Raw genomic sequence first — 10,794 nt, 5'->3', positions numbered from 1 at the left:
CCCGCTCTCTCGCTGGGGCTCGGTTCGGACTCCGCTGGCTCCCTCCGCCCGCCTGCGGCTCTGATGTCAGTGGAGGAGGAGCCTGCGGCGGAGAGACTGGGGAGGTGAGGCCCCGCTCCGGGGCTGGGGAAGGGGCGCCCGGGGCGCGGGGCGCGGAGGAGCCCCTCGGTTCAGTCAGCGCAGCCGCTGGACTCGTTCTATCTTTCGTCTCCCGGAGGGTTCCAGGTTTCGCAAAAGGAACCACTGAGGCATAGAGAGATGAAGGGTTCAGAATCAGCAATTGGTCAGAAGCAGAGTTGAATTCGAACCCGAGTCTGCCGTCTTCCGAAACGGAAGCTGACCGTTTTCACCCTGTCTCTAGAAGTTTCTTGGAGACCAGTTCTGTGAGCTTCCTTAGGGCTGAGCTCTGTCCCCCTCCCCTCCCCGCCCCGGGAATTAGTCCCTGGGAAGGGCTTGGGCGACTGATGGGGGTGGAGGAATGGGGCCGTAGGCTAAGGCCAGCGCAAAAGTAAGCAATGGAGAGAGGCAGGCGTAGGGTGGGGGCCGCATTCTACCGGCGGGAAAACTAGAAGGTCCCTCTCTGAGGAAGAGCTGATGCTCTAATTCCCTACACCTGCCAGGCAGAACAGGTGTGGTGCCCAGAGGGCCTGGGGCGGGGACGGGAGGGGGAGGAGGGAGAGTTAAATCTGGATCCCGGGGGAAGTCGGCCAAGGAGGGTCACGTGACGGGGCCGGCGCCTGGGGCCCGTGGCTCAGGGCCAGGTTGGGGAGGGGAAGCCCGAAACCGCTCTGGGCCGGCAGGCAGGGGGCCAGAGGACCTGACTAACGTCATCCTGTGCAAGGCCTTCCTTGGGAAGATGGTGGGGCGGGGAGGAGCAACTCCCAGGAAGTCGGGGTGGGCCTGGACTGGAGCCAGCCAGAGGAGCCAGCCTGAGGGCCCCCGACTCCACCTCCATCACGACCGAGTGCTGCCCCCAACTTTTGAATTCCCGCTTTTTCCATCTGGAAATGGGGAGTTGTGCGTTAGTCGCTCAGTCAATAGTGTCGACTCTTTCTGACACCATCATTTGTAGCCCGCCAGGCTCCTCTGTCCATGGAATTCTCCAAAGAATACTGAAGTTGGTAGCCATTCTCTTCTCCGGGGGATCTTCCCCACCCAGGGATGGAAGCCAGTCTCCTGCATTGCAGGCAGATTCCTTACTGTCTCAGCTATGGGGAAAGGACGAGGCTTACCCCCAAGTAAGTTTCAACTGGCTTTTCCCTCTCTTATCCTAAAGACTGTGTTCTAGGGTAGTCAGTTTGTTATGCCTGTTTTATGGGTGAGAGAGGAAGATGGCTGAGGTTTCTAGGACAACTTACCTGGGTCACACTTTGTCTCCCTGAGTCTCAGTTTCCTCATTTGGAATATGGGAATATTGATGACTGACTCAGAGTGCTCCCGAGAATTCTATGAGCTGATGAATGTGAAGTGCCTGGAATACCATTGGGATTTAAAATATGACAGCTAAAATTTACTTTTACTTTAATATAAACAGAGGCTCAGAGAAGGGACCTGATTTGTCTGGGAATAAGGGGCTAAGGGGCAATTTCCTTCCCCCACATCTCCTTTCCACTGGTTAGATTCTTTAACTTGTCAAGTGACAGAATACCCAATTAAGCCAGCTTCACCAGAGAGATACCTGGGGCTTAACATAGCTGAGGCAAGACTGAAGGAAGAACACCATGGCTCAGCGTCAGACTGGAAGTGGAGACACAGTACTTGTAGGATTTGCTTCCTCTCATCTCTCCTTGTCTTGATTTTTCTTTTCACTTCGGTTTCCTTTCCTCTGCAGAGTGATCTCCTCTACCTGGCAACAAGCATGGTGTGAGAGCCCCAGCTTTCCAACTGAACCCAGCAAAAGAGAAGCTACACCCAGTTTCATATATCAGTTTCAGGGAAGGACTGTGATGGGCTCTGCTGAACTGACATGCCTGTGCTTTTACCCCTGAACCTGCTGGCAGAGGAATAAGGTACTATACAGGGTAAATGTAGTGTCATGGGCAGCCCCACCAGAGTCACACGGAATGAAGACGGCTATATTGCCCAAAGGAATAGCAGTGCTGGGCAGGCACAACCAAAATCCATCCCAGCCCTGCTCCCATCAGTCAGAAAAAAAAATCAGTTAATATGTTTTGTTACGTACTCTTCCAGACTTTTTATAATGTGTATACATATACCCATTACCTCCTATAGCCCCCATCTCCAATGAGCCCCCATCTTCAATGAGCATATTTCAAGGTACTAAAAAAGTAAGTCAAGGAAAGTCAAAATATATGGAAACAAGAAAGAAAAAAGTAAAGGAAGTAATTCCCTTCTCTTCTTTGTAATTAAAAAGTGACAAAACAGCTCAGAGATTGCCATCAGTTCTTGAATCCAACAGAAAATTAACCATTAGATGTGTGAATGATCTTCTGAGATTAGAGAAAAATGGAAGAAATCACAAGGGAAAGATGGACTGGCTTATGTGCAAACATAAAAACCTTTTTTATTGAGGTATAGTTGATTTACAGTGTGTTCATTTCTGCTGTGAAGCAAAGTGATTCAGTTCAGTTCAGTTCAGTTGCTCAGTCATGTCCAACTCTTTGCAACCCCATGGACTGCAGCACGCCAGACTTCCCTGTCCATCACCAACTACCAGAGTTTACTCAAACTCATGTCCATTGAGTCGGTGATGCCATCCAACCATCTCATCCTCTGTCGTCCCCTTCTTCTCCTGCCTTCAATCTTTCCCAGCATCAGGGTCTTTTCCAATGAGTCAGTTCTTCGCATCAGGTGGCCAAAGTATTGGAGTTTCAGCTTCAGTGTCAGTCCTTCCAATGAATATTCAGGACTGATTTTTTCCTTTAGGATTGACTGGTTGGATCTCCTTGCAGTCCAAGGGACTCTCAAGAGTCTTCTCCAACACCACAGTTCAAAAACATCAGTTCTTCAGCGCTCAGCTTTCTTTGTAGTCCAACTCTCACATCCATACATGACTACTGGGAAAACCTTATATATATATATATGTATGTATATATATGTATGTATGTATGTATATATATATGTATGTATGTATATATATGTGTGTGTATGTATACACATATATATTCTTTTTTATATCCTTTTCCATCATTCTTTTTATATTCTTATCCATTGTATCATAGGATACTAAATATAGTTCTCTGTGCTATACAGTAGGACCTTGCTGTTTATCCATTCCATATATAGTAACTTACATCTGCCAACCCCATCCTCCACTCCACCCCTCCCCTCCCTGCCTTCCCCTTGGCAACCGTGTACCCTGTGTCCGTGAATCTGTTTCTGTTTCATAGATAGGTTCATTTGTGTCATATTTTATTTATTTATTTATTGGCTGTGCTGTGGCACAGTTTGCATGATTTTAGTCCCCGACCAGGGTTTGAACCTGAGCCACAGCAGTGAAAGTGCCAGTTCCTAACCATTGGACCAGGGAATGACCAGGAAATTCCCTGTGTTATATTTTAGATTCTACATATAAGTGATACCATATTTGTCTCAGGGAATGACCAGGAAATTCCCTGTGTTATATTTTAGATTCTACATATAAGTGATACCATATTTGTCTTTCTTGGTCTTAATTAACTTACTGTAATCTCTAGCTGCATCCATGTTGCTGCAAATGGCATTATTTTGTTCTTTTTTATGGCTGAGTAGTATTCCATTGTATATATGTACCATGTCTTCTTTATCCATTCACCTGTAGTTGGACATTTAGATTGTTTGCATGTCTTGGCTATTGTGAATGGTGACATAAGGGTGCATGTATCTTTTTGGATTAGCGTTTCATCTGGATATATGCTCAGGAGTGGAATTTCTGCATCTTACGGTAATTCTATTTTTAGTTTTCTGAGGAACCTCCATATTTTTTTCCATAGTGGCTGTACCAGCTTATCTTGGAGGTTCACTTTTGTCCACATCCTCTCCAAAATTTGTTATTTTATAGTTTTAATGATGGCCATTCTGACCAGAGTGAGGTGGTACCTTGTAGTTTTGATTGTATTTCTCTAATAATAAGAGATGTTGAGCATCTTTTCATGTGCCAGTTGACCATTTGTATTTCTTTTTTGGGAAAATGTCTATTTAGCTCTTCTGCTCATTTTTTGATTGGATTGTTTTTTGTTGTTGTGTTGCATAAGCTGTTTGTATATTTTGGAAATTAAGCCCTTGTCGGTTGCATCACAATTATAAAAACACTCTTAACTTCTGTTGTTGGAAACAAACCCAAAACTCTACCTTATTCCAAGATCATAGCTAACAGTAAAAGGCAAACTTCAGACTGAGGAAATGTTTTAGTGACAATGGGTTAATATTTCTATTATGTAAAGAATATACAAAATTGATAACTAAGAACCCAACAAATGGTCAAAGGAGACAGATGAAACACAACGAACATGGAATATTCTCTACCTTGAAAGTAGTCAAGGAAGTACAAATTAAAAGAAGAAACCATTTATAGCTGATGTTAGTGTGAGCAATGGGTACTTCAGTATTTCTGGTGGAAAAATGACTTGCTAAAAATCTTTCTTTTGGAAAGCAATTTGGCAGTATGCATCAAAAGCTTAAATAATGTCCAACCTTTTGACCCAGGAATTTTCTCTTTTGGGAATCAATTTCAGGGAAATAATCCTAAATTAGGGCAAAGCTATGTGCTCCAAGATGTTTGAAGAAATATTTTTATAATAACAAAATTTAGAAGAAATTACCAAAAAGAGAATGACTAAAACATATAAGGTACATCTACCAGATGTACTACTTCACGACTTGTAAATTGATGGTACCTGCAGCCTACTTAAGAGTTTTCCTCTCCTTTTCTAGACATTAGGTCCCCAAGGACAGCACTTTCAATATTATTTCTCCTTCCATTCTTGAAGGCCCACAAGTTCTAGTCGAGCCCCTCATTTGGGGTTTTCCTCTGCCTCTGTGGTGCCTACCCCTACTTTCTCACCCAGGAACAGCCTATCTTTAGAGGCTCAGAGGTCCCTCTACTGTCTACCAGATCTCACTAAATTCTCTTGGCTAACCCAGGCATATTCTAGGGCACATATTCTTGGCCTTTCACTGATTCTCATCCCACAGAGAACCTAAAATTTTGTATGTGATGGTGCTGGCCAGCCCAGAGAGGGACGTTTATTTATTTATTTATTTATTTATCTTTCTGAAAGATCGTTAATAAGGTACCTTGGGAACTCAATTCATTAAGGAAAAAAAACCAGGTTGGTTTAACTATAACTGATGTTTCAGTGCAGCTCCAAAAGTCTTTATAAATACAGTCATTTGGAGAGGTGGTCCTGGTCCTGGATCAGATTATTCCTTGTGTTTCTGAGAACAGTAAGAAGGGGGAGAATTGTGATGTTGGGAATATGCTGCTGCTGCTGCTGCTAAGTCACTTCAGTTGTGTCCGACTCTGTGCGGACCCCATGGACTGCAGCCTACCAGGTTCCTCCATCCATGGGATTTTCCAGGCAAGAGTACTGGAGTGGGGTGCCATTGCCTTCTCCAGAGAGGGACGTTTAGAATAAGGCTTCTAAGGTCTAAGACCTGGCTTACAACACTGACTCACCACCAGCTATCTGATCTGGCCCTTCCCCTTTCTGTATCCTAGTTTCCTCATCTGTAAAGTAAGGGTAACAGTATTGCCTGCTCTGACATAGAGTTGTTGAGAGGAGCAAATTCATGTACAGTGCTTGGCATCACCCTAGCTTGGCGGTCCCTTGCATAACCATTCTCCCAGAGTTGTTTTAACAATATGTCCTGAGCTTTCATCAGAGATTGGGATAAGAAATCACCATGTGAAACTCAGTCTCCTTTTCCTGTCACATTTATGGAGAATATTATCTACATATGACTCCAGTTGAGAAATTTCAGCAGCATGACAAATTATTAGAATTTTTGTCAGTAAAACTGGGAGATGCCCTTTACTCTGATATCAAATGTTCTGAGACTGATTCATCATATTTCCATTTTGCACCTTAGCTTCCAGGAAGCTTAGAGCTAATTCTACTGGTTAATGACCGTGACTCCATTAAATCCGATGGGCTTAACTTTATGAAACTCATTAGACACACCTTCAGTTATGTTTTCCCAAATTCTTTTGAAAAAGAAAGAGACAAAGGGAAGAGAAGGAAGCCGGTATAGTTCAAAAAGAGGGCTTGACATGCCCCTTACTTTATCAACTAGAACATAGGTTTGGTTTCTCTAGGAGACATCCAAAATAATTGTCACTTAAAATAGAAATGTACAACAATCTGGTTACAGCAGTCTCAGGCTGGTACAATGACTACAAGGTAAGAGGAACCCTAGCTTTTTGTCTTTTTACTCACCTGTTCCTATGGTGTCTTGGACCACATGTTTTGAGAAGCGTGGCCACCATGCCTCATCCCAGCCGTGGGGAGAAGGGAGCATGGAAGGCACACCCCTTGGGATTCAAGCCCTCATAGTAACACACATCTCTTCCACTCACATCTGTCAGCCAAAACTTGATCACATGATCATACCTAATTGCAAAGGAAGCTAGGATATTAAGTCTTTCGGAGGCACATGTCCAGCTAAAAATCAGGAGTTCTATTACTATAGAAGAAAGGGAGAATATATTTGGGAGGACATCTGCCAGTTTCCGCCACATCCTCCATCTCAGATGTGATTCTTTGCACATGATTGCACTCCTGTCTGCTGCAGTTTCACCCTCACCCCCTCTTTTCAGCGCAGCCTCCCTGCTGCCATCAGAGTACTTCCCATTTTAGAGTGCTGTCATGGCACTGCCCTGTTCACAAACCACCCCTGACTCCCTACTACCTAGAAGAGTGACGCCCAGACTGTAAAATGCATCAGGAATCACCGCAGGGCCTGCTGAAACAGACATCTGGGCGCCCCCTGGAGCCCTGCTGATTGGGTAGATCTGGGCCCTGAGAATTTGCATCTTTATTAAGTTCCCAGATGCTGCTGATGTTTCTTGTTCAGGAACCACACTGAGAACAACCACTGACCTTAGGAATAAAGCCAGTGAACCTTAACCTGCCATTCAAAGCCTGCCCCAGCCTGGTCTCAACCTACTTTATGCCTCATCTCTCATCCTTCCCTCCCCCTCCACACATCCAGGGCTCCAGTCACACTGAAGTTCTCACCTCTCTCTAAGCAAGCCAGCTGTTCGCACCTCTGTGCCTTGCTGTTCCTTTTGTCTGGAATGTCTTCTGACCCTCAGCTTCCTTTCCACATTCTCCCCGAAGTCTTTCCTCACCCTCTAAATGAAAAGGAAGTGTTAATTGATCAGTTGTGTCCGACTCTCTGTGGCCTCTTGGACTGTAGCCTGCCAGGCTCCTCTGTCCATGGAATTCTGCAGGCAAGAATACTGGAGAGGGTAGCCGTTCCCTTCTCCAGGGGATCTTCCCTGACCGAGGGATCAAACCTGGGTCTCCCAACATGGCAGGCAGATTCTTTACCATCTGAGCCACCAGGGAAGCCCTCTGACCCTCTGAGCTGTTATTAAACCAGTCTCTGTCCCAAGTCCGTGCAGATTTTATACATTCTTCTGTCTGCTTTTATTGTCTTGTGTTTTGGTTGTCTGCTCAGCTGCCTCCCATTGTCACCCACGTAGTTTTAGCCAGGGTAACAGGATCACTGAGGTAGGAAACAAAAGTATGAATGAGGAAATGGAGGCAAGTAGATAGAGCGATAAATGTTTTTATGAAATGAATAAAGAGAAAAAGCAGTGAGTGAATTAATACATGAACAAGTGAATTATGGTCTGTTTATGCTTAGTTCTCTCCTTTGAGCCCTGAGCCACTCATCAGGAAAGGAATTTACTCTCTGACCATTTTTCCACAAACTTCCAGCCATTGCTTCGTTCTTTTTTTTCTTTGGCTACACCCTGTGGCTTGCAAGATCTCAGTTCCCCCGCCAGCAAATGAACCCAGGGGTCACAGCTGTGAAAGCCCAGAATCCTAACCACTAGGCCACCAGGGAATTCCTCATTGCTTCCTTCTTAGCAGAAGTCATGTGCAACCTTGCATCCCCCAGTTCCCCAGAGTGCTCAGGAGCTGAGAAGGCCTGGGGACCCACGCTAGGTCATGTTCCCTACACCAGGGTTTAACCTCTACCCAGTCCTGTTCTCACTCACCCTGGTGTTTCTGAAAGTTAAGTGTAAGGCATTGGGGACTCAGGCTAAACAATGGTAGTGGATAATTTTCAGGGATGATTTTCAGGGCCAACACACAAAAGACATGTTTTTACCAAATTGGTGATAAGGGGTCACTGTCATTTCCAGTTAAAACTGTAGCCTAGGGAATTCCCTTGCGGTCCAGTGGTTAGAATTTCACACTTTCACTGCTGGGGCCTGGGTTCAATTCCTAGTTGGGGAACTAAGATCCCACAAAAAATAAAAAAATTGGAGCCTTGAGATGCCGAAACTAATCTCCCCCTTCTCAAAGGGAACCCAGCTTTCCCCAAAGCCCATAAAGGAGGCCTTCTTTGGCTCTAATGGACATGGGTAGGCCATAAGAAGGGACTCCCTGTCCTGCTGTGGTTGTTACCTGTCACTGGTACTCCAGGGCTGTAACCATTCTTGCACTGAGGCTGTGTAGCCTCAGAAGGCAGTGAACCTTTTTGAGCCTGGATGTCCTCCTCTGCAAGGTAGATGTTACTCCTCACCTTGTAGGTGTGTAATGAGCATCAGATAAGACATGGGAGCGAAGCACCAGCATAGTACCAGGCAGAAGGTAGAGGTGCAATAGAGAATAACTAGAATTCTCACAACCGATCCTTGAAAGTTCCATTTTTTCCCTGATGAACTAGGCCCAGTCAGTCTTCTAGGGTTTTTCCTTCTATTTATAATGTCTACCTTCCTCTCTCCCAATTCTACCTAATCTTGGGACCTCGGCTGCCATCCTTCCTCCTCCACAAAACCGTCTCTGTTCCTGGAACACTGTGCTAATGACGCCTACTATACTTATGGTCTGGCCTAATGGACATGAAAACGAGTCCTAACTAAGAACAGGTGGTCTGTAGGCAGGGCTTCCATGTATTGCCGTACAGGTTGTGCACTACCTAAACCTAGAAGTACCATACACAGACTCTAAGGAAGTGGGGCCCTAATGTGTCATAGAGAGACTCAGTGTGCAAGTCAAACTGACTGAGCTTGAAACCATGCTCAACCACTAATCCACCACTTGAGCAGGCAAGGTATATCAGCTCCTAAGACTTAAGTTTCCTCATCTGTGACTGGGATATTATTAGTACCTACATGAAGGATGTTTGAGAAGATTCAATAGCTTAAAAAGTTTAGCAGTGCCTTGTACAAGGCCGAATTTATTGAGCACTTAATTTTAGAAATTAAGTGTGGGTGTTTCTGAGAAGGCTGTACAGAACCTCAGGGCAGTGAATCACTGAAATCTGCAGCAGCACCTCCCCCACCCCCCCACCGCCACATAGCAAGAGGCAGAGCCTCCCTCACACTGTCCTCAGGACTGCACACCACCCTTCTTTTTGCCAAAATCCACTTGTATTAGTCACATCTTTTCTAGTTGACAAATGACAAAGCTCCAAAGTAGATTAGCTTAAGCCGAAAGAAACATTTGTGGGCGAATATAACTGAACTCCAGTGGAGGATCCAGGGCATCAGCTATATCGTTTGAGAGCTCTTGTCTTCCATCTCCTGGCTCTGCTTCCTGAATTGGCTGTATTCTCAGGCAGACTTTTCCATGTGGCGGGAAAATGGGTTACTGCATGGTTCGAGCTTATAGTTTTTTTCACTCAAAAGAGAAGTCCTCCTTTCTTTCAGCATCCATAGAGCAGTCTTACGTAAGGCCTCTGATTGGCCCAGCTGTGGTCACTTGCCCACTCTTTGGACCAGTCATTGTGGCTAGAGGGATGGCAGACTGAGATTGGCCATACTGGTGTCACGTGTCCACCCTCGTCTGACAGCCCCACAGAGCCAGGTGGAATAGGAAAAAGGCAGTTCTCTAACAGGAGAGGTGTTGGCCGTCCTGGCCATCCTCCTTTAAGGCTCAGTTCATAGGTCACTTCCTCAGGGAATCTCTGCACACACCCCCGCCCCCAGATGTGGACCTCAACCTTCCCACAGTAAATTGCAAATTATTCTCTCTCTGACACTGAAGTTTAGGAACAGTTGGAGACAGAGACAAGACTGTTTATTCATCTGTTCTACCCTGTCTCCCCACTGCCTTAGGCTTAGTGGGGAAGCAGACTTATTTCTCATGGAGCGTGGTTTAAACACATTAGAGTCATCCCTTGCTAGTGGCTGGTTCAAGAATGCGCATGTAGGACCGAGATTGGGCTGGTGAGACCTAAGGGTGTCTGGGAAAGACTTCTTGGTCTTTGGGGTTGGCCGTGGAAGCCAGCCGGTACCTTCCTCCCCTCTCGTGCTGGACAGAAATAAGGAAGCATTTGGCCTCCATCAGCTGTTACTGGCTGCCACTGCACAGCAGGAAGGGAACCTACTTCAGGCAAAAGCTGCCACCACGGAAGTGTGGAGATACCCGGCCCTTTGGTCAGCCAGGGCTGAGGGGACGCCACCCTGCCCCAGGAGCACCAAACCCCTAGCTAACACGTGTCTTTACTGTCAAACCAGCCTGAGCTGAGCTGTTACCTGTGGCCACAGGCATCTTCAGAAAGTTCTCCCTGAATGAATGAGCCGGGTGAGTGGCCACAGGCTGACAGCCATCGCATGCCCTAGTCAACTCTGCCACTCACACCAGTTCCTTTCTACCCCACAGAATAGACATG

General features: G+C 45.9%; 1 protein-coding gene and 1 long non-coding RNA gene across 2 annotated transcripts in view; both read left to right on the top strand.

Moving 5' to 3' along the window:
• The window catches only part of OGG1 (8-oxoguanine DNA glycosylase), a 32,810-nt gene that overhangs the window by 16,843 nt on the left and 5,173 nt on the right, over nt 1–10,794 (top strand). The window lies entirely within an intron of this gene.
• On the top strand, nt 30–2,535 carry LOC139031222 (uncharacterized). The gene is made up of 3 exons (XR_011483641.1): nt 30–104; nt 1,073–1,238; nt 1,832–2,535. It is a non-coding gene; the product is annotated as an uncharacterized lncRNA (long non-coding RNA).

The sequence above is a fragment of the Odocoileus virginianus genome, chromosome 26, assembly GCF_023699985.2.
Source record: "Odocoileus virginianus isolate 20LAN1187 ecotype Illinois chromosome 26, Ovbor_1.2, whole genome shotgun sequence".
In the NCBI taxonomy this organism is placed as follows: Eukaryota; Metazoa; Chordata; class Mammalia; order Artiodactyla; family Cervidae; genus Odocoileus; species Odocoileus virginianus.
The sequence above is the reverse complement of the archived record's forward strand: the minus strand, read 5'-3'. Positions and strand labels throughout refer to the sequence as shown.